This window comes from Pogoniulus pusillus, chromosome 24, assembly GCF_015220805.1.
Source record: "Pogoniulus pusillus isolate bPogPus1 chromosome 24, bPogPus1.pri, whole genome shotgun sequence".
In the NCBI taxonomy this organism is placed as follows: Eukaryota; Metazoa; Chordata; class Aves; order Piciformes; family Lybiidae; genus Pogoniulus; species Pogoniulus pusillus.
In genome coordinates this window covers 17,118,127-17,145,351 of record NC_087287.1, presented here as the reverse complement: position 1 = coordinate 17,145,351, position 27,225 = coordinate 17,118,127, and the positions used below count along the sequence as shown (strand labels likewise).

At 46.2% G+C, this 27,225-nt stretch overlaps 1 long non-coding RNA gene across 2 annotated transcripts in view; it reads right to left on the bottom strand.

Annotated features, from left to right (window-relative positions):
- Positions 1-27,225, bottom strand: part of LOC135186245 (uncharacterized) — a 38,596-nt gene that overhangs the window by 8,841 nt on the left and 2,530 nt on the right. Inside the window, exons 2-4 of one of the 2 annotated variants that reach the window (XR_010306786.1) lie at positions 19,481-19,588; positions 17,028-17,110; positions 3,587-3,665 (exon numbers count right to left, since the gene is read on the bottom strand). This is a non-coding gene — a long non-coding RNA (uncharacterized LOC135186245). The remainder of the gene's footprint in view (positions 1-3,586; positions 3,666-17,027; positions 17,111-19,480; positions 19,589-27,225) is intronic. The other variant, XR_010306787.1, reaches the window with a different exon arrangement.

Sequence of the window (27,225 nt, the reverse complement as noted above, 5' to 3'; positions counted from 1 at the left end):
GTGGTCACTAAGTGTTAGCATTGCTTTAAAGACATATGGCTGAAAGTGTTTCTCTGGCCATAAGAAACAGAAGCAAGAGAGCAGAGAAAATGCCTGGCAAGCAAACTCTCCCTTTTGTTTAATAGCTCTCTCCAGACTTGCCAGCCTAGGAAAAGCTTCATTAAAGTTAATGGACAAATATTCCAGTTAAAAAAAAAATAGAAATTAAGCACTTAAGTGTCACTAGTTTTGGTCTGAGCATGCAAAATTTCTCTTCCTTGCTGGGCTCACTCCAAGATAGCAATCTTCAGGCAGAATTATGTAAACATTGACATCTTTCAGACCTGAGGAGTGACTGGCAGAGTTCACAGGCCAGGTTCACAAGCCTTGTAAATGGGCACAGCTTCACTGAAGTCAGTGGGAAACCTGAACACATTACAGAAACCTGCCATAAATAGAACAGAGATGAGTCCATTTGTAGCAGAAATTACTGCAAATTACTGCCAACAACATTATAGAGAACATTTTTCACCCTGAAGACTTCAGGCAAACACTTCCTGAAGGTACCCTACAAAAATATCACCACCACTCCAAGTCACTCCCTTAGCTACCACCATGGCACCCTTTCCTTTAACACTGAAATCCTCTCACACACACCAATTCCAATGGTGATTACCTTTGCTGTCCCTCCAGTGTGATACCATGCTTACTCTCTAAGGTGATTCGTGAGCAGCCTCTTCTGCAGCTCCCATTTGGGCTTTGAAAAGTGTAAAACCAGTCTTTGAGATCACACAGTATCACAGTATCATCAGGGTTGGAAGAGACCTCACAGATCATCAAGTCCAACCCTTTACCACAGAGCTCAAGGCTAGACCATGGCACCAAGTGCCACGTCCAGTCCTGCCTTGAACAGCTCCAGGGACGGCGACTCCACCACCTCCCCGGGCAGCCCATTCCAGTGTCCAATGACTCTCTCAGTGAAGAACTTTCTCCTCACCTCCAGCCTAAATCTCCCCTGGCGTAGCTTGAGGCTGTGTCCTCTTGTTCTGGTGCTGGCCACCTGAGAGAAGAGAGCAACCTCCTCCTGGCCACAACCTCCCCTCAGGTAGCTGTAGACAGCAATAAGGTCTCCCCTGAGCCTCCTCTTCTCCAGGCTAACCAATCCCAGCTCCCTCAGCCTCTCCTCGTAGGGCTGTGCTCAAGGCCTCTCCCCAGCCTCGTCGCCCTTCTCTGGACACGCTCAAGCATCTCAATGTCCCTCCTAAACTGGGGGGCCCAGAACTGAACAAAGGACTCAAGGTGTGGCCTAACCAGCGCAGAGTACAGGGGCAGAATGACCTCCCTGCTCCTGCTGACCACACCATTCCTGATGCAGGCCAGGATGCCACTGGCTCTCTTGGCCACCTGGGCACACTGCTGGCTCATGTTCAAGCAGGTATCAATCAGCACCCCCAGATCCCTCTCTGTCTGGCTGCTCTCCAGCCACTCTGACCCCAGCCTGTATCTCTGCATGGGGTTGTTGTGGCCAAAGTGCAGCACCCTGCACTTGGAGCTATTGAACACCATCCCCTTGGACTCTGCCCATCTGTCCAGGTGGTCAAGGTCCTGCTGCAGAGCCCTTCTGCCCTCCAACCCAGCCACATCTGCCCCCAGCTTGGTGTCATCTGCAAACTTGCTGATGACTGACTCCATGCCCTCATCCAGATCATCTATGAAGATGTTAAAGAGGATGGGGCCCAGCACAGATCCCTGAGGGACACCACTAGTGACTGTCCTATTCTTGCCAGACACAAGTGCTGCAGAAAAAGATAAAACATCCTGCTGTGAAGTCTGCAGTTCATACAGGGAGCAGAATGTAACAGAGACCACTTAGACGACACAAGACTCCTGGCTGCCCTTGGTACAATGTTGGCAGAGACCTCTTCTGGATGAGCCAGAGTGGAATCATTTCTCATTAAGGGACTGCTCCCAAAAGTTTTACCTACTACATCATTACAAGACAGTATGATGTTGCTAACTGCTCTTTGTTCAAACCAATGCAGTTAAAACAACAGAATGGTGCATAAGTGTCCTGTTGGGGCAATTTTCAGCAGCACAGCAGTAAAGTGCATTGTCTCATGGCTTCTTTAATCAGACTCAAGTGCACTGGAAGAAGAATCAGTGAAATGCTCCAAAAGAGACTTTAAAACTCTGAGGGGATTTAAGATGTCAGGCTACTCAGCAAAACTTACAGCCTTTTAATGCTGCTTGTCAGCCTATAAGCAGAGAACAAAGAAATATATGGGTCTGACAATCCTTCTGTATGCCAGAAGGCTGAACACTGAAGTAGTCACCAGAAAAACTGGTGACAAGGCTCTCTCTGACAGAAAAAACAGTTCCATTTGGAGGGGTGCAACATGACAAACCTCTTGTTTTCCTCATCAAAACTAAGAGGAAGAAATCCAACACTGAGCAAAGTTAGCAGTGGAGTCTTGGCACTGACAGGACTGTGTGTAGTGCAGGTGACCTGATGTATGTGGCTTTGCATTTTAATTCTCAGCAGTCTGCACATGTGCACCTGAAGACACATGGACTCCAACAGGCAACAGGAACTGAGACTCAGATTGCTACAGATATTTACATGTTTAACTCCTGACTGATCCCCTGAGGGAAGCTGAGTGAATCAATCATAGAATCATAGAATCAGCCAGGTTGGAAGAGACCTCCAAGATCATCCAGTCCAACCTAGCACCCAGCCCTAGCCAGTCAACCAGAGCATGGCACTAAGTGCCCCAGCCAGGCTTTTCTTGAACACCTCCAAGGATGCTGATTCCACCACCTCCCTGGGCAGCCCATTCCAATGCCAATCACTCTCTCTGCCAATAACTTCCTCCTAACATCCAGCCTATATTTCCCCCAGCACAACTTGAGACTGTGTCCCCTTGTTCTATTGCTGCTTGCCTGGCAGAAGAGACCAACCCCACCTGGATACAACCTCCCTTCAGGCAGTTGTAGACAGCAATGAGGTCACCCCTGAGCCTCCTCTTCTCCAGGCTGAACACCCCCAGCTCCCTCAGCCTCTCCTCGTAGCACAAACCCTACTGCTTTTCAAAGCTAACTTCCATCTTTTTGGGGTAACCTAGCCACCACACGTGATCTAGTTGATGCAGGCTCTTGCTTCTTGACTTTTCACTTTCAAGTTAAACAATCAGGGAAGTCAGTGATAATAAGCCTTTAACAAAAGGTCAGTCTTGGAGACTTTGCAATACCTGAAGTGTCAGAAGACTGTCAGAGCTCCTGACAGCTTTTATGGATGGAGACAAGTATGCTCTGCCCATCACCAACACAGGAAGGTTCTTAGCCAGTAATAGATTTCTTTCCATAGTCCAGATCATGGCTGTGCTCCCTGTGTGCACTTCTGGTTACTGCAACTTTCATCTTCATTACTCCTGCAGCTGCTGCCCTCTTGCACGTCTTCACCTGAGCAGTAGCCCTAGTTCACACCTTCCACTCCCACCAAGGTCTTTCACTTGAGATGTTCTCCCCCTGTCACTAGCTGTCAGTCTTCTTTGGATTAGACACCACAAAACAACTGCTCTGGATTAATCTATCATCTGTAACTTTGTACCTGGCTTAAGGACTCCCTGTGGCAGCATCAGGTTCTTGTTCCATTTGGTTGGTACTTCCCATAAAGACTTTCATGAGAACTGAAATAAAAAATACACAATCTCTATGTCATTAAAGAGTGTCACTGCCAAAAGGAGGAAATGAATCAAAGCTAATACCCATTGTCTTGATCACAGGATATTAAGGGTTGGAAAGGACCCAAGGAGATCATCAAGTCAAACCCCCCTGCCAGATCAGGACCACACAATCTAGCACAGATCACAGTGGAACACATCCAGACAGACCTTGAAAGTCTCCAGAGAAGGAGACCCCACAGCCTCTCTGGGGAGCCTGTGCCAGTGTTCTGTGACCTCTACAGTAAAGAAGTTTCCCCTTATGTTGAACTGGAACCTCCTGTGCTGCAACTTACACCCATTGCTCCTTGTCCTATCACAGGGAGCAAATGAGCAGAGCCTGTCCCCCCTCTCCTGACCCCCAGCCCTCAGATGTTTATAAACATGTATTAAATCCCCTCTCAATCTTCTCTTCTCCAGACTAAACAGTCCTAGGTCCCTCAGCCTCTCCTCATCAGGCAGTGTCCCATCCCCTAATCATCCTTGTAGCTCTCCACTGGACCCTCTCCAGCAGATCCCAGTCCCTCTTAAACTGGGGAGCTAAAAAGTGAACACAGTATGAGATGAGGTCTCACCAGGGCAGAGTAGAGGAGAAGGACAACCTCCCCTGATCTGCTGGACACACTCTTCTTAATGCACCCCAGGATCTCATTGGGGCACATTGCTGTGCCATAAATGTTATCCAGCAGCACTCCCAGGTCCCTCTCCACAGGGCTGCTCTCCAGTAGATCACCTCCCAACCTGTGCTGGTGCAGTTTATTACACCTTCCCAGGTGTAGGACTCTGCACTTGTCCTTGTTGAAGCTCATTTGGTTCCTCAGTGCCCAGCTGTCCAGGTCTCTCTGGCCACACAGCCTTCAGCTGTAGCAGCCAAGCCCCCCAGTTTGGTGTCATCAGCAAACTTGCTGAGCAGACTCTGTCTGTCCTCTCATGAGTGTCTTTAATGAAGATGTTGAACAGCACAGGACCCAGCACTGATCCCTGGGGGACTCCACTGGTTACAGCTCTCCAACTGGACCTGGCACCACTGATCACCACTCTTTGAACTCTATTTAGTAACCAGTTCTTAATCCACCTCACTGTCTGCTCTTCCATCCCACACTTCCTGAGCTTGCCCACTAGGATGTCATGGGAGGCAGTGTGAAAGGCCATGCTAAGGTCAAGGTAGACTACATCCACTGGTCCTCCAGAATCTGCCCATTCAGTTCTATCACCATAGAATGCCACCAGGTTAGCAATCTGTGGCTTATGCTTGATCTTTATGAATACAGCAATCTGCTGGAATAAAACTGATCAGTGCAATTGTTTCAACATTAGGTGCAGAACTTAAAACCAGAAACTGAGAAGCTGCAAGGATTGCTTGAAAGTCAGTGTAAGTATTACCATGCTTGCCTGTAGGTAAAGTAATGAGACTGCAAGCAATTCTGCCTCACAGCACATTAAAAGTAGTTTGCTGCCACATTTTCCAGCAGGCTTCTCTGCAGAGATATCAGAACTAATGTGAGCTTGAAAAAAAAAATATTCTTCAGGAACTCCACAGCCAAAGAGGGGGAAATTCTACCACTTTTTCTAAAGCAGGCTAGTATCACTTGACAAATTTTTGTCACATCGATTCAAATTGACTTTTCCCCCTGAGAAGTATAAGAATTCATCAGCTTTCCCTGTCTGATTTCTGCTGTCAAACACTTCAGGAAGCGTGTACCTCTCCATAATTCAGATTCCTTCCTGCCCACCTTAATTGTATGTCTCTTTTCTAGATGTAACTTAGTAAGAATGGGCTGTCTCAAAGGGAGATTCCTCTAGATGTCCCTAGATGGCAGGTATACGTGATCACTGAAGGATAAGCTCTCTGCAGAATTCTTCTGTCATCACTTTAGTTTATGTCTCCATGCTTCATGGCAGCCATTTCGATGTCCTTGTCTACAGGGAATATTGCCATGAACTTGGCTTGCACAGATTCATTCTGTGCTGGATCAGGAACTGGCTGAATGGCAGAGCCCAGAGAGTGGTGGTGAATGGTGCCACATCCAGTTGGCAGCTGGCACTAGTGGTGTTCCCCAAGGATCAGTGCTGGGCCCAGACCTGTTCAATATCTTTATTGATGGTCTGGATGAGGGGATTGAATCCAGCATCAGTGAGTTTGCAGATGCCACCAAGCTAGGAGTAGGTGTTGATCTGTTGGAAGGTAGGAGAGCCCTGCAGAGGGACCTGGACAGACTGGATAGGTGGGCAGAGGCCAATGGGATGAGATTTAACAAGGCCAAGTGCAGGGTTCTGCACTTTGGCCACAACAACCCCAAGCAGCACTACAGGCTGGGGACAGAGTGGCTGGAAAACAGTCAGGAAGAAAGGGACCTGGGGGTACTGGTGGATAGTAGGTTGAAGATGATCCAGCAGTGTGCCCAGGTGGCCAAGAGAGCCAATGGCATCCTGGCCTGGATGAGGAAGAGTGTGGCCAGTAGGACAAGGGAGGTTATTCAGCCCCTGTACTCTGCACTGGTCAGACCACACCTTGAGTACTGTGTCCAGTTCTGGGCTCCTGAATTCAAGAGAGATATTGAGGTGCTGGAACATGTCCAGAGAAGGGCAACAAAGCTGGTGAGGGGCCTGGAACACAAACCCTATGAGGAGAGGCTGAGGGAGCTGGGGGTGTGCAGCCTGCAGAAGAGGAGGCTCAGGGGTGACCTCATTGCTGTCCTGAAGGGAGGCTGTAGCCAGGTGGGGGTTGGTCTCTTCTGCCAGACAACCACCAATAGAACAAGGGGACACAGTCTCAAGTTGTGCTGGGGGATGTATAGGCTGGATGTTAGGAGGAAGTTCTTCACAGAGAGAGTGATTGGCATTGGAATGGGCTGCCCAGGGAGGTGGAGGAGTCACCATCCCTGGAGGTGTTGGAGCAAAGCCTGGATGAGGCACTTAGTGCCATGGTCTAGTTGACTGGCTAGGGCTGGGTGCTAGGTTGGACTGGATGATCTTGGAGGCCTCCTCCAACCTGCTTGATTCTATTCTATTCCTTAGACTCTGCAAGGAATGGAAAGCAAAGTCGTACCTCCAAGTAGAAGCAATTCCAGCTTCTTCAGGAGAAAGCAAAATGATGAATTCACACTCCTCAGAAGCAATAAAACAAATCCTGGTGTAGCTAATTGCCTTAAGACAGGAGAATAGCTACACACTGCTGTGGAAGCCAGTTAAGATCTCACATAGTTCCTTTTACCTTTAACAACTTCCAGTCAGTCGATAAGCAGAATTGTTGATGACAAGAGGCTGGTGTGACAGACAGTAATTGCTAGAAAAGAGTAGGTGTTCCTCTCTGTGCTTCAAGTTTCACAGAGCTCTAAGAGATTGTGGATCCTGGAATTAGGATGCACATGGCTTTTTGGTTCTTCTGCCTCTGTCCCCAGCGTTAGGCAGAAGGCATTTGTGCCCTCACGTCATTGAGCTACATCTTCAGGGATTAGAGTGCTTCATCTCCTCTCTTTTACTCCAAATGTCACAAACTGCTAGAGACCTTTAGAAATACTCAAAAATTGATCTGCAGGGCTGAATTCCTTCAACAGCTTTCTGAAACATCTTCACCATGGCATAGAGATTGTGTATTTTTTATTTCAGTTCTCATGAAAGCCTTTATGGGAAGTACCAACCAAATGGAACAAGAACCTGATGCTGCCACAGGGAGTCCTTAAGCCAGGTACAAAGTTACAGATGATAGATTAATCCAGAGCAGTTGTTTTGTGGTGTCTAATCCAAAGAAGACTGACAGCTAGTGACTGGGGGAGAACATCTCAAGTGAAAGACCTTGGTGGGAGTGGAAGGTGTGAACTAGGGCTACTGCTCAGGTGAAGACGTGCAAGAGGGCAGCAGCTGCAGGAATAATGAAGATGAAAGTTGCAGCAACCATAACTGCACACAGGGAGCACAGCCATGATCTGGACTATGGAAAGAAATCTATTACTGGCTAAGAACCTTCCTGTGTTGGTGATGGGCAGAGCCTACTTGTCTCCATCCATAAAAGCTGTCAGGAGCTCTGAAAGTCTTCTGACACTTCAGGTATTGCAAAGTCTCCAAGACTGACCTTTTGTTAAAGGCTTATTATCACTGACTGCCCTGATTGTTTAACTTGAAAGTGAAAAGTCAAGAAGCAAGAGCCTGCATCAACTAGATCACGTGTGGTGGCTAGGTTACCCCAAAAAGATGGAAGTTAGCTTTGAAAAGCAGGTGTTTGAAAAGCAGTAGGGTTTGTGCTACGAGGAGAGGCTGAGGGAGCTGGGGGTGTTTAGCCTGGAGAAGAGGAGGCTCAGGGGTGACCTTATTGCTGTCTACAACTACCTGAAGGGAGGCTGTAGCCAGGTGGGGGTTGGTGTCTTCTGCCAGGCAACCAGCAATAGAACAACACAGTCTCAAGTTGTGCTGGAGGAAGTATAAGCTGGATGTTAGGAGGAACCCACTGAGGACTGTAAATATCAGTGAAAGTAACGGGGGCTAAAAAAAAAAAAAGAAGGAAGAAGAAATTTATTTGCACCACCTAAGCACCATAAAAATACTGAACAAAAAAAAAAAAAGAGAGAGGCAAGAATGAAAAGAGAAGGAAGAAAAGCCAACCATAACAAGGAAAGATGTTCTCACCAGATATGTTGGGGACTGCTGAAAAGAGTTCACAGCTCATCAGCATGAAAATACGTCAAGGTTATTGGACTTAAAGCTTGTCTCTGCTAACTGCTGCTTACTCTGCTTGACCTTTAGAAGCCTGCTTGCTCAGGTTCCTGAGGACTTTGTGAAGGGCACAAAATGTATCCTTTACAATTAAATGATCAATACTTTGGCCTAAATTCACACTGCTTATTGGGCCACCAAAGAGCTATCGCTTCGTTTTGATCCCTTGCTCTTCGAACTTCGTTGCAAACACCTGGATGCCTCAGAATACATTTATACAGAGTCTGATGTACAAAGCAATGGGGTTTTTTTTGTATTCTCCCAGCATTCCAGAGTATCTGCAGTGGATATTTCTCTTCTTTTAAAACACTTTTAAAACTTCCAAAGACTTCTGATTGTATTACCACAAGCTCCTGTCTCCCCAAAACCTGGATGAAATGGCACCAGTAGCTGTGCTTGAGAGACCTTTCTTTTCCTTGCTCTGTTTAGACAGATTCAACCTCTAAAGCATCCTGCCATTGCCTACTGCTGGCTGCAGCCCCTTCCTGTTCAAGTCAGAGAGAATCAGAATATATCAAAAACATAAGACTAAAAATAAAACAATCACCCAGCAAACAGAGTAAAAAGAAATTGTAAGCAAGTATTTGTATCAGTAAACTTGAAAAGCATCATCTGCTGTCTTCACTTAATGTCAATAGTTACTGATGTCCACTCTCATCAATATCATCCTGTAACTGGCTTTTCACCCCCTTCTGTACATGACATCCCTCCCCCTCAACACACACTCTGTTGTGATTCACAGGAAAATTGAGCTCTGTGAGTAAATTCCAGGCTGGTGCATTGGCAAACCTCAACAGATTTCCACACAGTGCTGGAAATTTACACTGATGGCTAATTTGACCCATTAAAGAAGTTATTCTGGTCAATGAATTAGTTTGTTTATGAGTAAAAGGAAATAGTAACTGTAAACTAAAGTGCTATTTGAATATTCCTTATTTACAAACTCCAGTTCTGCAAGGCTCAGGCTGTAGTTGCATTTCATTAGCACTGATTCTGCGGTGCAACTTGAGCCTGGGTTATTAAAGGAGTACCTAATTAAGATAACATGTTTGATTAATAAATGGTAATACTCCACCCCTACCTCTGCTCCTCCAACTCTTTCAGGAAAGAAAGAAATATAAATCCCTAAATATGCATGCACATACCCAAAGGCCAAGTGAATTTGCCATTGGAATGGGCTACCCAGACAGGTGGTGCAGTCACTGTCCATGGAGGTGTTCAAGAGAAGACTGAATGAGGCACTTAGAATTGTAGAATCACATAATCAATCAGGTTGGAAGAGACCTCCAAGATCATCCAGTTCAACCTAGCACCCAGCCCCACCCAGTCAACCAGACCATGGCCCCAAGTGCCTCATCCAGGCTTTTCTTGAACACCTCCAGGGATGGTGACTCCACCACCTCCCTGGGCAACCCATTCCAATGCCAATCACTCTCTCTGGCAACAACTTCCTACTAACATCCAGCCTAGACCTCCTCTGGCACAACTTGAGACTGTGTCCCCTTGCTCTGTTGCTGTTTGCCTGGGAGAAGAGCTCAACCCTCACCTGGCTACAGCCTCCCTTCAGGTAGTTGTAGAGAGAAATGAGGTCATCCCTGAGCCTCCTCTTCTCCAGGCTAAACAAACCCAGCTCCCTCAGCCTCTCCTCATAGGCTGTGTGCTCCAGGCCCCTCACCAGCTTTGTTGCCCTTCTCTGGACACCTTCCAGCACCTCAACATCTCTCTTGAATTGAGGGGCCCAGAACTGGACTTAGTGCCATGGTCTAGTTGACTGGCTAGGGCTGGGTGCTAGGTTGGACTGGATGGTCATAGAATCATAGAATCAACCAGGTTGGAAGAGACCTCCAAGATCATCCAGTCCAACCTAGCACCCAGCCCTAACCAATCAACTAGATCATGGCACTAAGTGCCTCATCCAGTCTTTTCTTGAAGACCCCCAGGGATGGTGCCTCCACCACCTCCCTGGGGTCCCTTCCAACCTGGTTGATTCTATGATTCTATGAATATACTTCATGCTAGTTGAAATAAGACAGCTGAATGCTGCTGAGATCCTACTGAAATAGCTAGCATAGCAAAAGGCCTGGGGAGCAGAACACAATGAGCGTTCAGAAACATCTCACAATGTAATAATCAATGTGTAATATGAGCTAGGGGTTAGTTAAATAAAATGTGAAAGCTGTATTAATGAACCCTCTCGCTGTCCAACACAGCATTTCATTTTCTTTCATAGGCTGCATAATGCAGGGCCCGAGAATAAATTATAGATGAAACCCCCATCATATGTTTATAAATACACTAACATTAGCATTTTACTTCCTCGTAAATCTGCACCAAACACTCAGGCACGAGATGGAAAGCCCTGTAAAACAATGATATATTCTCTGCTTGCAAGACTTGCCTAGTGGCCCATTCATTTCTACCGCTGCTCTTCAAACATTACTTTCTTCGCTCATGCCCCCTCATTTAAAATCCATTTTAATTTAAAGATGCTCGATGCAGCCCTAGTGGTACATTTACTCAGCCTGGTTATACATCATGGAGCAGGGGAAAGAAAATTGTTTCATCTAGAGATACGGTTCACTGTGGTCACCACTGAACAGTGGAGTAATTACCAGATCAGCTCCGCTAAAAATGCACTCAGGGTGTTCTGTGACCTATCATCTTCTAATCTGCATAGTGAAGTATAGCTTCATAACTATAAATTGCTGACTTAATTAAAACCAGGACCTTTCTGTCATTTAATTACAGGGAGAAAGGTTATTGCTTAAATGCAATTTTCCAAATGTGATTTCTTAACAGTTATTAACTGCTTCACCATCATTTATTGTTTCAGATTTTTCAATTTGAAAATAGTCCCTGTGACAGAAGTAATGACTTCATGAAAAACTCAATCTAGATGGAGCTGAGCAGACCCATTTGTTTCTCGTAAGTGGAGCAGACAGGAAACTTGAAAATGTCACAGGAGGATCCTGTGATTGCTCCACTTTACAGGAGTAATTAAAAACCAAGAGGTTGCATTAAAGGTGAAGAGAAGAGCTTTATGAGAATTTCAAGGCTTTTTCCCCCCCTTACCAAAATATTGGGCTTGCATTTTCAACTCTATTAGGAAAGGTATTGTGGCCGTTTGAGCTGATCCTCTAGCTCAGACGTAGGGGAGAGATGAACATTCCAGGGTGTGCTAGTTAGAAGCAAGCTGGAATGTTTTGGTAGAAGAACTAGATAACGGGCAGTGAAATGAAAACAATTGATGTCAACTTCTCTCACAGTCACGCTGAGAGCTCTGGGAAGAAGTAGTAAACTTTCTCCATTTTGTTTTCTTCTTCTGCCTTTGCCTTCAGACCTGGTCACATCTCATTAACCTTGCTCTTACTAACCTTGCTCCCTAACCTCTTGGCCGCACCTCTCTTCTTCCTGAGAACTGGGGTAAGGTTGAGAGGGCTGGGGGGAGGTGTTGGGGTGGTTTGAAAGCCCCTCCTGGGGACTCAGGTTTCTGGGAGGGGAGTTGTGCTTTTGTATTGTTTATCCTTTGTATATTTCTGTATATAATTGTATATAACTGTATATATTGTAAATAGCTGCTTGTAAATTCTGCTAGCTGTAAATAAATTGCTTCATCTATATTCCCAGGGTCCGTCTGAGTTAGCTGGGGCAAATACAAAAGTGTGGGGGGGCGGGTAAGAGCCCAAACCATCACACAGGGATAGGCCACATAAATGGCAACAATAGATAAATTAATATAATTTCATTGGAGCATCAAGAACTTAATGTCTAGAAGCACAGTTTGTTCTCCCCCTTCTCCCGCTGGCTTCTGCTGCTTCAGCTTCGCCTATCTCCCCCGGCTGCTGTTTTGGCTACTGCTGCTTTGCCGCCACTTGATCCCTCCCCCATCTCCCTTAAGGTTATTGTATTGTTTTTTTCCCTTCCTTCCTTCTCTAGTTATTATCTCTCTTTACATTGTTATACTTATACTATAAGAAAATACAATTTCATCTTTCCCTGACTTTCAAAAAAGAAGGGGGTGTTTGTGTTGTGAATTTTCCTCTCAGGGGAGGGATCAGCCCAAACCTGGGGCAGGTATGGATCCATAATTGTTAATTTATCCAAGTCCAGTAAATTACACTAGTCCCAACAGCCTAAGACAAGCCAGTTAGCTCTGCAGCTTTTCCACTGATTCCCCAAGAGCCACCTTCATAGAATCATAGAATCAAGCAGGTTGGAAGAGACCTCCAAGATCATCCAGTCCAACCTAGCACCCAGCCCTAGACAGTCAACCAGACCATGGCACTAAGTGCCTCAGCCAGGCTTTGCTTGAACAACTCCAGGGATGGTGACTCCACCACCTCCCTGGGCAGCCCATTCCAATGCCAATCACTCTCTCTGGGAAGAACTTCCTCCTAACATCCAGTCTATACTTCCCCTGGCACAACTTGAGACTGTGTCCCCTTGTTCTGTTGCTGGTTGCCTGGGAGAAGAGACCAACCCCCACCTGGCTACAGCCTCCCTTCAGGCAGTTGTAGAGAGCAATGAGGTCTCCCCTGAGCATCCTCTTCTCCAGACTAAACAACCCCAGCTCAAATAAGTTTCAAACATTTTTCCTCTGTGCATAAACCTTTTCACTTCCAAGAACTGTTTCCATGAAATGACAATTAAAATTTGAACCAGGTGATGTTGTCAAAGTCAGCCCTTCTCATCCAAAATTGAACTTGGTTCTGCAAAGCTGCTTTTATACCAGTTTCAATTCAGTAAGGGGAAAAAAAATCAACACCAAAGTCTCTTCTGCAGAGTAGTGTTTGACAGAAAGTCTGCTTGAAGGACAAACCTGACCATTTTAACTCAGAGGACCAGATACAGCAGAAAGGCCTCTTACAGGGCACTGCAAATCCATTGCAAGGCTTTAAAAAACCCAAACACAACTCCCACAAAAAAAAAACCAAACCCCCAAACCAACCAAAACCCAAACTTAAGAACAAATTCCCCAAACTACATGAAAAGCCCAGATGGTTGCTGTTGCCAAGACAACAATTTCTTACTCCAATAAGAACAGGTTTTAACGTGAATTTGCCTTGCATCCCACTTTGTGGTCCTTCTGAAAGGAATGCATCTGAACCTTACATGCAAGAGGTCTGGCAGATGAGGGAAGCTTCATTGCTTGACACCAGTGAGAGAGATAAGGAGTTTTCTACCTGGCAGTCACATAGTCCTTTGCCCTTGTGGTGAGATTCTGACACACAACATAACATTTTAGTGACATCACTTGCAGGGGATTTAAGGTATTGGAGTAGTAGCTAGTAGCAGGTATGGCAGCTAGCACTAAATATCCATTCATTTTTAACAGCTTTGTGATCCCATAAGCATATCATAGTCTTCAGCTAATTAACTTTCCACCTCCTCAGTAGCAATGGGGAAAATGCTTTCCCCAGGTCATGGGTGCGGAGCTGGAGGAGAGAAGCCACATCCCTATGGTCTGGGGCCCAGGAACTGAGCTTTTCCTTTCCTGAAGAAACAAGTAACAGGGATTAACTTTTATGGCCACTTTTCTGGGGTATTCAGCTGTAGGTGAACTGATTGCATGAATCTTATTGAGAGCTGCTACTCAGTAGTTAAATTCTGCAGAAGAGTTTGCTGCAGACACTCACCGTATGCTTGGTGCTGGCTGGATTGCACAGCCATGTGGCAGTGTTTCCTCTCCCTGCAGCAACACAGCTGAATATTGCCCATTCAGAATTTGCTCTCGATGTACTATTAACTCTGCACTCAAAATATTTGCAAGCAATGTGTCACCTCTGTTTCAAATTGCATGACTAAGTGGAGTGCAAGCTTTTAACTCCCTCCCCACCACCCCCCCCCCCTTTATTTTTTTGTTGTGAGAACAAATCATGTCTTTGGTTAGTCACCAAACATATGTGCTATTGGTTTTGTTCCCTGACTGGTAGACTTGCATAACTTAGCAATGGAATCAAAACTGTAAACAGACAACATATGTGCATGTACCATGTGCAGTTTGCTTTCAGCTAATGACCAAGCATTCTGGGTTACAGTTTGCCCTTGGCAAGTATCTGTACTGGCATAGCTTGAGTCCTTACACGTTGACACTCACTGCTGGCAGGGGAGTGGCAGTGTGACACAGGACATAGCATGAGGGAACATGAATTATCTATTTTAGGACTCTCTGGACATGGTCTCTGCAAGACTACAGAGAAAGAAAATGCAAGAGAGAGAGGAGGGGGAAATTAAATTAAAAAAAGAAAAGAAGGAAGGGCTTAGGAGAAAACAGGAAAGAAAAACTGCAGCCACCACAGCCAGAGAATAGGAACAGTGGCATGCATATCTGCCTGTGCAACTGCATGCCCTAGAATGAAAATGCAGCAAGTCTGAGCAGAAAGTACCAGACAGTAGACAAGGACTCAAAATCTGGACTACCCTGCCAGGCCAAAGCAACACCTTAGTGATATATACTGTGGCTTTACTGGTTTATTTAGAAAACAGTGTTGTTGCCATCTTTGTGGAATTCCATAGTAGGGACTTTTGTGACCTTTATGCAGAGAAAAGCCTCCCTTCTTGCTGAGAGATCAGCCAGGCTGCAGGAGCACCTCCCAAAGAAAACAATGCATCTTCTATCCCTGCCAAAACCACGGGTAGCAATCATGCTCTGAAGGAATGGGCACCACTTCTGTGCACAGGAGGAGTTTGGTAACAACCTCCTGGTCTTAGTTCTACACTCAGAACACTTCTGCTTGGTTCCCCAAAGCCAAGAGGTACTCTGCAGATGGAGGAGGGAAGTCAGAGCCCTACACTGCAGACCTCCTGCTGGATGCATCCTGCAGAGGTTGCCAAAGAGTTCCCTCCAATAGTATTCATGCTGGGTGAGAGTTTTCATGTGCCCTTCCGTTTGTACAGGATTCCTAGGGAACAGGCATTCTCTAGGAGCACCTGAAGTGCACTTGTAGAGAACAATGATCTTTTGTTTCCAGTCCTTCCCACTTTCCCTATCTCTTAGCAGAGGACAGGTCTTCACAGAAGAGAGGAAATTTCCAGACTATGATCACTGATAACAAGTTTAACTGAAATACAAAAGAAAGAGAATAAACTTAATGAATTCCAGTTGACATTTTTCATTTCCCCTTGCAGCTGCTGGGGCTCTAAAGGCAACAGGACACTTAGAACAGTTCAGGGACTTGGGAAAGTGCACTGAGGACAGTGACAGCTACTTTACAAATACTTGAGGACTAAATTCAAGTGAAGCCACTGACATCAAAGCTGTTTCTTCTTTAACACCTGACAGATTCTCTGTATAGTAGGAACTATCTTAGTGAATGCCAAAATAGTAGTGGATTCCCACATAGAGAGAGTGATTTGCCATTGGAATGGGCTGCCCAGGGAGGTGGTGGAGTCACTGTCCCTAGAGGTGTTTGAGCAAAGACTGTATGAGGCACTTAGTGCCATGGTCTGGTTGACTGGCTAGGGCTGGGTGCTAGATTGGACTGGATGATCTTGGAGGTCTCTTCCAACCTGCTTGATTCTATGCTTCTATGGCAGTTACATTCATCATTTAGCCTTGGCTATGTTTGGGATTAGTTGTCTGCTCTGAAGCAAACTTTTCCTGCTCACCTACTCAGAAACTGCAGCTCTATGTCACAGACAGAACTGACCCAGCCAACTGAAACACAGCCAGCTTTTTCAGTGGGGTCTGCCCAAGCCTGTGCTTACAAACATCACCCTGGAGCAAGGCTGCCTTTTGAGCTTTCCATGCTTCTCTATGAATTACAAAACCACAGACTCCGAGAGAAGCAACGCACGGATTGCAAACCACACCATTAGAACAGGACACAATGGCTGTGCAGGTTAGTAGTCTGAAAACACAGATTAAGCCTTTTTTTTTTTTTTTTGGAGGGGGGGTGGTGGTGGTAATTCCTTATATTCTGGGCCCCCCAGTTTAGAAGGGACATCGAGATGCTTGAGCGTGTGCAGAGAAGGGCGACGAGGCTGGGGAGAGGCCTTGAGCACAGCCCTACGAGGAGAGGCTGAGGGAGCTGGGATTGGTTAGCCTGGAGAAGAGGAGGCTCAGGGGTGACCTTATTGCTGTCTACAACTACCTGAGGAGAGGTTGTGGCCAGGAGGAGGTTGCTCTCTTCTCTCAGGTGGCCAGCACCAGAACAAGAGGACACAGCCTCAAGCTACACCAGGGGAAATTTAGGCTGGAGGTGAGGAGAAAGTTCTTCCCTGAGAGAGTCATTGGACACTGGAATGGGCTGCCCAGGGAGGTGGTGGAGTCGCCGTCCCTGGAGCTGTTCAAGGCAGGACTGGACGTGGCACTTGGTGCCATGGTCTGGCCTTGAGCTCTGTGGTAAAGGGTTGGACCTGATGATCTGTGAGGTCTCTTCCAGCCCTGATGATACTGTGATAGTTTGTTCATTTGATTAATCAAGCCCATTCCATTTCCATTTGAGACTATTAAGAAGCCCGTAGCTCCAGCTATTTTTGTCTGTGAGCCTCAGCTTGGAGATTGCAGAAGCTTAACATTCTAGCTGCATGTCACTGCCACCATTGTCTCTTGTCACAATTCTAATTCTATGTTCTGATAATAAAATTTCATTAGTGTCTGCACATCCTTTGCCTTACCTTTGAAGCACTGTCGTGCGCTGGAACGATTAGCGGTACTTTACGTCCTATCGCTTGACTGTTTGACAGCCATTGTGAGTGAGCTAAACGGGGAGAAATTAACATTTCTGACAATTTCCATTACATCTAAATTGCCGAGAAATTAAGGGATATTTACTTCTGCAAATATTAAAGGTTGCTCAAAATGTAAACTGACTGCCTTTTATTAGTGGATTCCACAATGTGCTAATTCAAAATGACTGCGTGGCCCTTATGTGAATAAATTACCAACTCATTTACCAAAAGCGAAGGACATTTCCTCCAGGCTGCTTTTTGACTGTTTGTGTCAGTAGAAAAAGAAAACAACAGAAAAAAAAGCTTATGAATATTTCAGAAGAGAAGATATTCCTTGGTGCCTGTACTCCTTGTTTCATCTCAACAGAATAATGAGGTTATTCCTCTATGATAGGATTTTTGAACAACTTGACTAAAAGCATGCCACGAAGCGCTGCGTTTATTGGAAGATGTTAATTTGTCTTGCAAGGGGGTCTCTCCCTGATGAATGTCTTGATCTTTGCTAATCCAGACAATTGCACCTTACCTAGCCATCCATACAGTGATTAAGCTTCATTTTAAAACTAGTTTGGATTTTTCCATACCCCTGTGCACTCTGCCCAAGAACCTCCCCTCTTTGAGAGGTATAGACACATGCATACAGGATGTAGCTTTATTCTTTCCAAGTTGACTCTCTGACTTTCTCTTCAAGCTCACCAACCAGACTTCCAGCCTACATGCTGTGACTTCAGGTCACAAAATTTACAAGTTTCATATCTAGGTTTCTTCAAAACTAACCTCCAGATCCTCTTCCATGCTAGCTGAGCCTCCATTCCATCATTTATTAGCTTGGTGGGGTTTATTATCACAAATTCTTTCCAAGACTTTTCTTAGTTCCTAACTAGACCTTTCTTCACAAAGGTCTCTGTGCAAGGCCTGAAGACAAATGCAGCTCCTAAAAGCCCTAATGCTTTGCCTTGTAGGTATCTCCTTCATAGACTCTGTTGTAGACAGCATTCACATAATCATACAATCAGTGAGGTTGGAAGAGACCTCCAAGATCATCCAGTCCAACCTAGCACCCAGCCCTAGCCAGTCAAGTAGACCATGGCACTAAGTGCCTCATCCAGGCTTTTCTTGAAGACCTCCAGGGACGGTGCCTCCACCACCTCCCTGGGCAGCCCATTCCAATGGGAAATCACTCTCTCTGGGAAGAACAATCATTCTAGGATGAAACCCAAATGGCTGTTCGTAATGTGGTGGCATGTTGAATGCAACTTATTCCATGAAGTCTGGTACCCATAAAATGGGTATAATAGTTACCTACCACATAGGATGTTGTAAGGCTTAATTTATTACTGCTGTAAAGCATTTTAGACCCTTAGAAGAAGGGTGTTACAAAAACATAAAGCACCATTGCCATAAAACATTTGTCTGGCTGGGAAGCTCTCTTATAACCCTGCTCTGCTTGAAAAACAGAGGGATGTAGAGAATCAGAGTGGCTTACCAGGCATTTTCCAGTAAGAAAAAGACTACTGCTTTAATTTATTTGGTGTCAGCACACATATTCTAAGACTCTTGGTGATGGAGAAGGAGGAAGAGCAGTGAGAATGTCTACTGCATAAAGCACATCTGAATAAAAGATTACTAGGACAGGGAAAAGCATACAAGCTACTTCTTGTCAGCTAAGCAGCAAGAGCAACATAAGCAAATGCAGGAACTTCTAAAACTTTAAGTCTTGCAGATTAAAGCAAATCATTATGAATAATACAAACTGTGTGAGAAACACTGAGTGAGGATGTGAAAAAGGAGCAAGAGTGCAGTGGTTTTGTTGACTGGTTTGTGAGCAAGTGTTCTGTTTTGTTGGGACTTTTGAGAAGCAAGCAGTACAGCAGTAAAAGCAACTAAGTTCAGCAACTGCCACCAAAGCTCACCGTGCTTGAAACTCTTTTTCACATGCTTTGCTGAATCAGGACTCTGGCACATGGAATACACTTTGGTCTTGACAGTGGCTCAAGTCTTTTCCTTAAAGCCAAAGACCATTTGGGATTTGTTTTTGCCTTGATGCACTACCGAGCTCATGCATGTTCTTTGTCAAACTATCTCTCTATAATAGGCTTATAATAAGCAGTTCCTTGAACAGTTCATTTAGGATTCCAAAATGATGAGGCTTGCAAAATGCAAAGAAAAATCACAGGTCTTATTTTTCAGCAAACAAACTGTAACATCCCCTGAATTAATACTACAACTGAAAGAAAATTACATCTGAGATAAGTTTATGTGACCCAAAGGCCTTAGGGCAGCACACAGCAATATGCTAAAGACAGGCTCATAACCACAAGCAACATTTAGGACTCAACTCACATATGAGTGGCACATTTCAAATGTTCTTCTGCTCCTTAAAATAGAGATGTACTTACCAGATGCTGACAAAGGGCCACTCCACAAATAGGTAAGGAAAGATTTCTTCTTGTTCATATTTGATGTTCTCTTACATTCTCTTGTCATGTCCAGCTTCTGTTCACATGCTACTGAGACAAAAATAGAGCTATTCCATGAGAAATGTTGAAGCATGAGATTTTTGATCTGCCCAGAAGACAACACAGCATGTGACAGCACGTATTGCTTAGAAGATCTTTATTGAGTTTGCTGGAAACCCTCACATAGGTGCTTGTATTTTGATTCCAAGAATCAGAGGTTGTAAATCTCAAGAGGACCTTTAAGACCCTGGGCTGCCCTCCAGCAAAACAAAGACCTCAATGTTCCTCTAGCAAATTGGAATGATTCAGAGTAGCATCTCAACTTTCAGGAATATACTTAGATCCATCTTCCAAGCCTCTTCCAACAATATGAAAACAGAAAGAAAACTGTCAGGTGCATCTTTTGCAATGTCATGTAACATGAAAATCACGAGGCAGTTAATTGAAGTGATTGGAAGTCAAGAAGATAATCTAAATATATACAACTGTTCTGCAAAGTCTGCTACACTGCAGCTGGACTTCCAAAAGGTTTGTGAAGAAACTAGCTACAGTATCTACTATTAAATAGCACAAACTCAACTAAATCCAGACTAGATTTAGAAGTAGTATTGTATCCTAGAATACAACTACAGGAAAAAAAAAATCACTGCAAGAACAGCTTATGTGAGTTCATCATGCAATGATCAATCTCACAACACTTTGTCTGCGTCTGTGCTCTCCCTCACTGGAAGCTTGCTCCTGCTACTGCATAGATAAATGTGTCCTGAGTCCATACCTTAACTTGCTTCACAGTGTGCTAGTTTGAAGCTGGTTAGAATGTTTTTGTGAGAAGGATTAGACCACAGGCTGTGAAAGAGAAGTGGTGATGCCTACTTCACTCACAGGCTTGCTGAGATGTATAAGAACGAGAATCTAAACACAGATAAGGGAGTTTGAGCACTGCCTGAGCTCTGAGCTGAATTTCTCTCTAACCTCATCTTCTGCCTCTGATTAATCATAGAATCAACCAGGTTGGAAGAGACCTCCAAGATAATCCAGCCCAGCCTATCACCCAGCCCATCAGACCATGGCACCAAGTGCCTCATCCAGGCTTTTCTTGAACACCTCAAGGGATGGTGACTCCATCACCTCCCTGGGCAGCCCATTCCAATGCCAATCACTCTCTCTGCCAACAACTTCCTCCTAACATCCAGCCGAGACCTGCCCTGGCACAACTGCAGACTGTGTCCCCTTGTTCTGTTGCTGGTTGCCTGGGAGAAGAGGCCACCCCCACCTGGCTACAATGTCCCTTCAGGTAGTTGTAGACAGCAATGAAGTCACCCCTGAGCCTCCTCTTCTCCAGGCTAAACACCCCCAGCTCCCTCAGCCTCTCCTTGTAGGGCTGTGCTCAAGGCCTCTCCCCAGCCTCGTCGCCCTTCTCTGGACACACTCAAGCATTGAAGAGAAGAGTTTCACTGATTGCACAGTGGCAAATGGAAGATTGTCACTTGTTTTTAAAGTGCTTGCTTTTTACAGGGAAGAGCATGAAGTGTACCAGCAACGTTAACCTTCTGGAAACACACAATATTTAAATTACATTGCTCAGAGCACAGTAATTGAGCCAAACAGACATAAGTTCATATCCACTGAGCTTTCAACGTAGCAAATGCTGCCATCAATCCCTCTGAAACGCCCTAAGGATGGTTCCTATGCCCAGAATATTGTGGATTTTTTTCCCAAGTCTAGCAGTAGACTTAGTAAATTAATAACTTCCTCTTACAAATCTTCCCTCAGCTGTGTACTCTGGGGCTGTTTGCATTGTTGGCTAACTCAGACATTTCCAACATGCTTAGCTAAAAACCTGAGTAAACAGTAAAATGTCTCTTTAGAATGTATTTACCCCTATATAATGTATACAAAGCCATCCTGAGGGAGAGGACTTGGGCATGCTGGTTGATGAGAAGCTCAGCATGAGCTGGCAGTGTGCAGTTGCAGCCCAGAAACCCAACTGAATCTTGGGCAGCATCAAAATAAGCATGGCCAGCAGGGCCAGGGAAACTGATGGAGCAGGTTATCTTGGGGGTGATAAGAGCGCACCTGAGGGATGGCAAAGGGCTCAGGTCCAGCCAACATGGATTTAGGAAGGGCAGATCCTGCCTCTCCAACCTGATCTCCTTCTGTGATCAGGTGACTGCTTGGTGGATGTGGGGAGGCCTGTGGATGTGGTCTGTCTGGACTGCAGCAAGGCCTTTGGCACTGTCCCCCACAGCAAACTCCTGGCTAAGCTGTCAGCCCATGGCTTGGATGGCAACACTGTGCTGGGTTAGGAACTGGCTGGAGGGCCGGACCCAGAGAGTGGTGGTGAATGGTGCCACATCCAGCTGGCAGCTGTCACTAGTGGTGTCCCTCAGGGATCAGTGCTGGGCCCCATCCTCTTTAACATCTTCATAGATGATCTGGATGAGGGCATGGAGTCAGTCATCAGCAAGTTTGCAGATGACACCAAGCTGGGGGCAGATGTGGCTGGGTTGGAGGGCAGAAGGGCTCTGCAGCAGGACCTTGACCGCCTGGACAGATGGGCAGAGTCCAAGGGGATGGGGTTCAATAGCTCCAAGTACAGGGTGCTGCACTTTGGCCACAACAACCCCATGCAGAGATACAGGCTGGGGTCAGAGTGGCTGAGAGCAGCCAGACAGAGAGGGATCTGGGGGTGCTGACTGATACCCACCTGAACATGAGCCAGCAGTGTGCCCAGGTGGCCAAGAGAGCCAGTGGCATCCTGGCCTGCATCAGGAATGGTGTGGCCAGCAGGAGCAGGGAGGTCATTCTGCCCCTGTACTCTGCACTGGTTAGACCACACACCTTGAGTGCTGTGTTCAGTTCTGGGCCCCCCAGTTTAGGAGGGACATTGAGATGCTTGAGCATGTCCAGAGAAGGGCGACGAGGCTGGGGAGAGGCCTTGAGCACAGCCCTACGAGGAGAGGCTGAGGGAGCTGGGATTGGTTAGCCTGGAGAAGAGGAGGCTCAGGGGAGACCTTATTGCTGTCTACAGCTACCTGAGGGGTGGTTGTGGCCAGGAGGAGGTTGCTCTCTTCTCTCAGGTGGCCAGCACCAGAATGAGAGGACACAGCCTCAAGCTATGCCAGGGGAAATTTAGGCTGGAGGTGAGGAGAAAGTTCTTCACTGAGAGAGTCATTGGACACTGGAATGGGCTGCCCGGGGAGGTGGTGGAGTCGCCAACCCTGGAGCTGTTCAAGGCAGGACTGGACGTGGCACTTGGTGCCGTGGTCTGGCCTTGAGCTCTGTGGTAAAAGGTTGGACTTGATGATCTGTGAGGTCTCTTCCACCCTTGGTGATACTGTGATACTGTCTCTGCCCAGCACAGTGAGGATCTCCAAAGTCCTTTACAACTCAAGCCACACTATGATTCTGATTTGCTCCATTTTTGAGTAGGCTGGAAGGAGTTCATGCACAGCCACGATCACACATTCGTTAAACTGCTGTGTTTATAAAGGGTCTTTGCAGTGCAATGAAATCTATAGCTAACAAACCTATGGTGATACTTTTAAAGACATCAAGAAATGCAGCAGCTGCATTGTTCTCATTCCTCTGTACATCATGCACTGGCTTTCTGGAATCACTGCTCCTTGTGGCAGTCATGACATTTTCAGTTCTTGCAGAGTAAAGTGGAGCCTCTATGGAGAACCTGCACGTGGTATATGAACCACTACTGTGCCTCCCTAATACTCAGAGCAAAGCACATTCACCCCTTCTGAGAATATCAAAAAGTGCTGTGCCTTCCCTGCTGGCTTAGACAGACACAAAGTAGATTAGGCAGAGACACAAGCAAACACATTTACTCATCTAAGAAATCCAAACATCTTCTTAAAAATTAAGGTCTAAACTGCCTTTTTTTGAGAGAAAAGTGTATTATGTTAATGAATAAAATAAATATCAGCATTATCTGTTAAAAACTGGCAGTTATGAATTTTATATTTGCTTTATGGACTTCTAAAATCTTGCTTCATAATGAATCCAACTCTGAATGTGCAGGAAATGAGCAGAGGCTCAATGCTATCTATTAGCTACCCTATCAGGCCATCAAAATGACACACAAGCTTAACAACAGATTTTAGATAAAGAAATGCATAGCATGTGTAAAACACACTCTATGCCACCAACACAAAGGGGTTTACAGTGCCAGCTGAAGCTAGTTTTGCACAGCAGGTGCCTTAGAAGAAGCTCTGTCCATCCCAGGTAATGACAGAACTTTAGTTCTACTCAGTTCAGTAGCAAATTAAACCATATAAACTATCCTGAACCCCTACACTCTCGCAAACTAAATAACAACTACTTCTGACTCTGCTTCTACCTGTACATGTCATGCCTTAAAAGCAGGAATAACAACATGCACACTCATGCATTCCTGATTTTTCATTTCTAATGCACGAGTCTGATGAATCTTCACATGCAAAGCATTTGGAATTGTGTTCAAGCCCCAGATTTTGCTGTTGTGAGTCCCTCGCTAATCCCAAACGCAGTGTAATAGGTCACACTCCTCTAAAATGAGAGAGTAGTTGGGGAGGCAGTGATTATTTTAACTGTAGGTTTGTTCTAGCTGATGGTCTAGATCCTGCTTCTGCTGCACCCACTTTGAAACAGAGTGGTTACTGAAAAGAAGCATGAGCTGAAGTACACTGTAGAATTTGCCCCTAAAAGATACATGAAGTCCTTAGACACAAGGACTTTCTGCTCCAAAAGCATCCTAGTCTCAAATGAACTCTGCTCTGTGCATAAGCTTTACTCCTGGTCACTGTGCTCATCTCGTACTGTAAAAGCAGCAGTTCAGTTTTAAAGTTGCTACCATTAAGATTCTATCCTTTTTACAAGTGTTGCTCAAGAAAAGTCTCATATTTACTTTCTTTCTTATTCTAGGCAGACTTGATTATGCTGTTCTCATTTCTAAAGAGAAAAAAAACTGAAGCCACTCTCCTCAGGTTAGAATAAATCCATTTTATCAACCCTTATCATACCTTTGTCTGATCATTCACGTTCACAGGCAGCTCTTGAAACAAAATGCTGGCAAAAGCAAGAGATCAGGGTTATTGTCATCAACCACTTGCCCTCGGTGTAAATTTACCTAGCGTTTTACAAGCAGAGATAAGATTATTTCCTACCCCTAAGACCTTAGAGTCAACAGAAGATGTGATAGACACATGGCCCGCAAAGAGTTGGTGCAAAAGGGAGACCTGAGGGGCGTGAGAGGGCGGTAAGCGCTGGGCCAGCCTGCAGCGAGCGCTGGCTCGGAGCGCACGGAAGGCGCCAGGCGCTTCCTCCCTGGCCAACAGCAGGTGGGGCTGCTGCAGTGCCGCCGCTGCCAGGGCACGGCTGGCATCCCTGCCAGCATCCCTGCCAGCATCCCTGCCAGCGGCCGCGCAGCTGGCAACCTCTGGCATTTCAGACAGCCTGCAGGAAACAAGAGGCGGGAACCGAGAGCCACAATATAAACGGCAGGATCGATGACTTATTTCATCACCCGGTACATATAGCCTTAGCAAGATTGCCAAAACTCCGGAGGGTTTGGGTGTGGCACAAACACACATTCAGCAAGATACAGGCCATGGACTTGTCCCAGATCGGGATCAGATCTTCAGTGGCAAAGCTCCACTGGCTTATGATACGAAGCCAGTCTATGCCAGTTGAGGAGAACACTCAAATGACCCCTAAAAAACTTCAGTGCATCTCATTTAGAACATAAATTGCAGACCAAAACTACCTATTTAACTTAGGAAGAAGTTCTTCACCATGAGAGTGGTGAGACCCTGGAACAAGTTGCCCAGGGAGGTGGTGGAAGTCTCATCCCCGGAGATGTTTAAGGCCAGGCTGATCTAGAATCATAGAATCAAACAGGTTGGAAGAGACCTCCAAGATCATCCAGTCCAACCTAGCACCCAGCCCTAGCCAGTCAACCAGACCATGGCACCAAGTGCCTCATCCAGGCTTTTCTTGAACACCTCCAGGGACGGTGCCTCCACCACCTCCCTGGGTAGCCCATTCCAATGCCAATCACTCTCTCTGCCAACAACTTCCTCCTAACATCCAGCCTATACTTTCCCCAGCACAACTTGAGACTGTGTCCCCTTATTCTATTGCTGGTTGCCTGGGAGAAGAGCCCAACCCCCACCTGGCTACAACCTCCCTTCAGGCAGTTGTAGACAGCAATGAGGTCCCCCCTGAGCCTCCTCTTCTCCAGGCTAAACACCCCCAGCTCCCTCAGCCTCTCCTGGACACCTTCCAGCACCTCAACATCTCTCTTGAATTGAGGGGCCCAGAACTGGACACAGCACTCAAGGGGTGGCCTGACCAGTGCTGAGTACAGGGGAAGAATAACCTCCCTTGTCCTACTGGCCACACTCTTCCTCATCCAGGCCAGGATGCCATTGGCTCTCTTGGCCACCTGGGCACACTGCTGGATCATCTTCAGCCTACTGTCTATCAGTACCCCCAGGTCCCTTTCCTCCTGGCTGCTCTCCAGCCACTCAGTCCCCAGTCTGTAGTGCTGCTTGGGGTTGTTGTGGCCAAAGTGCAGAACCCTGCACTTGGCCTTGTTCAATCTCATCCCATTGGCCTCTGCCCACCTATCCAGCCTGTCCAGGTCCCTCTGCAGGGCTCTCCTACCTTCCAACAGATCCACAGCTGTGGAAGAATTTCTCCCACAGCGAGGCATGAAATGTAAACAGGAGACCTTGTTATGGGAGATGTCCTTGGAGCCCCAGCCGGCACCAAGGAAGCTAAGCTGTTAGGCTGAGCAACCCATGCACACCTGATAGGGGATGGAATCTGCCAGCCCCTGGGGCGTACACAGCTCCAGGGGGCTGACCCTGCCAGCCCCCTGAGGTGGGACCACGGGCTGTTCTGATAAGGGTAACCTATGTCACCCTGCACGTGGCTTGGGGCCAATCGGTACTGTCCACTTGTACCAGCCCCAGGCTGGTTGTGCACACCTCCTCTGAGGGCTATATAAACCCCTGTATCACCTTAATAACACGCACTGATGCACAGCAGCTACAGAGTCGACTCGTCAGTACCCCGATCTCACCTCTCGCCAGCCTCCGGACCCCAACACACAGCTGCTCCTAGCTTGATGTCATCTGCAAACTTACTGATGCAGGACTCAATTCCCTTGTCCAGATCATCAATAAAGATATTGAACAGGACTGGGCCCAGCAGTGTGAGGTGTCTCTGCCCATGGCAGGGGCGTTGGAACTGAATGATCCTTGTGGTCCCTTCCAACCCTGACTGATTCTATGATTCTGTTTACAATACAAGGATCAAGACCACATTCATATCATTCCCATTACTCTCTCAAAGTTAGCAGCACTTAGAAATTATGTACAAAGGAGAATGCAAGAAAAAGTCCTGAGGACACGTCTTGTTAGCCAAAAGACTGAGATTTTCAAGTCTAAGGGTCCAATTCTGCTGGACTAAACAGGAAGCTGTGCCCTTTTTTCAGGAGAAGGAATGACCATAGAGAAGCAGTGCTTGGTTTAGCATCCAAAAACCACCTGCAAGCATGATAGATCCAAGTTCTAGACTCAACCAAGCAGGCACAGTTCAGTGAGAAGTACTGGCTGCTGCTGCAGAGCCCAGATGTTCAGTTCAGCTCCATGGACCTTCATTAGCCTGACAGCTTACATAAGCCGTGC